Source organism: Rattus norvegicus, chromosome 15 (genome assembly GCF_021556685.1).
Source record: "Rattus norvegicus strain SHRSP/BbbUtx chromosome 15, alternate assembly SHRSP_T2T, whole genome shotgun sequence".
In the NCBI taxonomy this organism is placed as follows: Eukaryota; Metazoa; Chordata; class Mammalia; order Rodentia; family Muridae; genus Rattus; species Rattus norvegicus.
In genome coordinates, this window is record NC_141548.1 from 45898567 (window position 1) to 45902048 (window position 3482).

At 41.4% G+C, this 3482-nt stretch overlaps 1 pseudogene; it reads right to left on the bottom strand.

Moving 5' to 3' along the window:
- Positions 1–417: 417 nt before the first annotated feature.
- Rps16-ps5 (ribosomal protein S16, pseudogene 5) lies at positions 418–937 on the bottom strand (annotated as a pseudogene).
- Between the last annotated feature and the right edge of the window lie 2545 nt (positions 938–3482).

A 3482-nucleotide genomic window follows, 5' to 3' on the forward strand; every position in this document is an offset into this window, starting at 1 on the left:
GCTTTCGTGTTTTAACGCACTAAACGGGAGACACACGCCAAGATTCCTGCTAATTGTCTTTCTCTCAGGGGTCATGGGAGCTTTTGTGGTGAAGTATACTGGATTACTCCCCTTTCTAATTTATTTATTTTATTTTTATTTTTAGGAATGGAAACTCTTTAAACAGACCATCGGGAGAAAGAAAGGTCAAGTCTCACACCACTAAAGATTACAATCAACAAGTTATTGCATATTTGAAAATCTCCAAAGACAGGATTTTTTAATCCAAAGAACTGATAAAAGTCTAGAGAGATAGACCTTCCAGGTGGTTTGATCATTATTGCATATTGAAATGTCATATTGCAACCCAAGACATGTGTCAATTAAGATATATTTAAAAAATGCTATCGTTAACATCTACTTAGTCCACATTTTCTTTTTTTCTTTTTTTTAAAGTCCTAGGATGTTTATTACAAAGGTAAACCCTGATCCTTGAGAGTGGCTTATCAATAGGATTTCTGGTACCGGGCATGGGCACTAGGACCGCCAAACTTTTTGGATTTGCAGCGACGGGAGTCAGCTGCAAACAGGATCAGATTGTACTGAATGAGGATATCTTTGATATCCTTCTTAGAGGCTTATCCACATAATTTTGGTAATAAACCATCAGGGCTTTTGAGATGGACTGCCGGATAGCATAAATTTGGGCCACATGACCACCACCCTTCACATGGACCTGGATATCCACACCAGCAAATCTCTCCTTGCCCAGAAGCAAAACAGGCTCCAATAACTTGTTTTGAAGCCTGAGCGGCTCGATCATCTCCAGGGGACGTCCATTCACCTTGATGAGCCTATTTCCTCGTTTGCAGTGGGCCACAGCTCTGGCTGTCTTCTTTCGTCCAAAGACTTGCACGGACTGCAGCAGACCCTTGGATGGCATAGCTATAAGTATGAACAAGGGATCCTCACCACGCAGCACCGCCACCAGAAAAGGCCTACATTTTCATAGTAGAAAAAAACCCCAATGCTTCCAATGCAAAGGATTCTAAATATTCATATAATGAAACATTACAGCAAGCTAATAGATACATATTATTATTATTATTATTACTATTACTATTACTATTATTATGTGTGTGTCAGTCATCAGTAGTGCTGACAAGAGCATGATGGGAAGGCTTTTGCAGGCAGATGTTGGCTGAGCCTCCATTCCTGGATCTGGGTGTTTTCCAGTACTCTAAAAACATCTCTTTCCTCCAAACTCCTCACCACTTCTATCTCCAGGCCTTTGAATATGTCACTTTTTTATTTGAAACATCTTCCCACATTGACCTGGCCGCTGGCTATTCATAGACTAAGGCTCAATGTCTCTCAACCTCTGGACATAGGTAGAATTAATACAGCATGCTGGTGAAACCCCGTTGACTTCGATGTCATAGACCACACAGAGTTCTGTCCCTGTGACTCTAACTTCAGGCACATCTGTTTGTCATCTATTCAATGAGGCTATGAGAAGAGACTTTACATACGGTGGCTGTTGGGACTAAATGGCACAGCCATGTCCACTGGAAATGGCAAAGGTCAGGAAGCCAGCACAGCTGTTGGATGCAATTCCAGTGAAGCTGAGCCAGTGCTGTGAGTGCTGTCATTTTGTCTCTCAGTTTTAGGTTTTGGCCTCTGCGTGTTGCATTCTTATGGACTTTCTGCATTAGGAGTAATTTTATGTCTTTTCTCGAGAAAAATTATGTCTGAGTCTCTTTAGAAAGTCCTAAACGTACTATACCTTCTGTTTTTCGGGAAGTAGCCTTTTCTGGTCCTATTTGGAAGTCTTATGTCCTGGAGATCATGATAAGCACAGATAATCACACAGACGCTAGGATTTCTTTATGAGACCGTGACTCCGGGGATCTTCTCTCAAACAGTGTAACTGGAACAGGGTGAACTTAGAGATAGTTGATGAACTCCAACTGGCCAGGAGACTTGGTAATAGATTCAAGGCCTCTTTTGACAATGCACTTAGAACTCTCTGAAAATGTAGCTTAAAGATAGAGGATCATACAGGGTATGCCCCTGGAGGAATAGAACTCAGTAAATGAGATAGAGTTACTAGAATAACTTTTCCTACTTAATCGTATAGATGAGAAAAGGATAGAAATAAAGGAGTCAGTATTTGCTATTCATAAAAAGGTATTTCCTGTTTGTCTAGTGTGCTTTCAAATCGCAAATGCTGTCAGCCTGAAAGCAGGCTGTCACATAATGAATGCATTACTTTGGTAAGGACTTTTCTTAGATTCTTTGAATTGGAGTTATAGGATTGATAATGAAAATGAAATCTGTTCTATGTGTACTTTCTAATTATACATGTAATGCCACATATACAATGAAAAATGAAACACATGTCCGGAGACAAAATGGTATAACCTATATTTTTTGGATAATCACTAGTCTGTCCATGTTCTGTGAAACCTGTGTAAATAAAGAAGCAACCTGATTGCTAGTCAGCCAGAGGTGCAAGATTCCTCTGACCACCGTGCCCAACTTACTTCACTCCCTGACTTAATTTTTTAAAGATTTATTTTATACACACACACACACACACACACACACACACACACACACACACACACACACACTGTAGTTGTCTTCAGACACACCAGAAGAGGGCATCGGATCCCATTACAGATGGTTGTGAGTCACCATGTGCTTGCTGGGAATTGAACTCAGGACCTCTGGAAGAGCAATCAGTCCTCTTAACCACTGAGTCATCTCTCCACCCCACCCTCTGACTTTTTATTTCCTCTTGGGAACCCTGTCAACTGCTGGGGCAGGTGCCCAAGCAATTAAATAATTCATAGGAAAATTTTTACCAAATTAGGAAGTGGACATTTGGTGGGTGCTGGCTGTCATGACCTTAGATGCCTCCCCTGCTCCTCCTGCGCCCATCCTTAAGCTGGTTAACAATACCATTGTCAGTGCTACCACAGCACCTGCCATATGAAAGGTTGGCATTCTTTTATGTTTCCTTTTATTTTGATTTTAAACTCTCCAAGGACAAGGGCTTCTTCACTTTAAGTGCATGGTGCAGTACCTGGTACACAGCAGGCTTTTAATAGATGAAAGAAGAAAGCAAGTTATGAAGTGCCTCTATTCCTCTGCTCATTGCCTGTGATACACCTCAGTCTCAGTTGAAATCATGTGAAAAAGGCATAACAGAAACATGTAGCTGAGGTCAGAATCAGGCATATGCCCTTTGGTCAATATTGACGAGTTTGGCCTTTATGGCAGATGTGTTGATCTGTAAGACACTTCTTATAGAAAGGCCAAGAAGAATGCAGAACAAGAGCGTGGGTTTAAAGGAATCTGCTATGCCTTGGGCCAGAGGAGTACTAAACATCCCAAACATCTTTCCTGGCCCTTACAATGGGGTAAGTTAAACAATCTGTTAGGACAGACTAGTGCCAGGCTCACTGTGGCTGATGACTCTGTGGCAGTCCTTATAA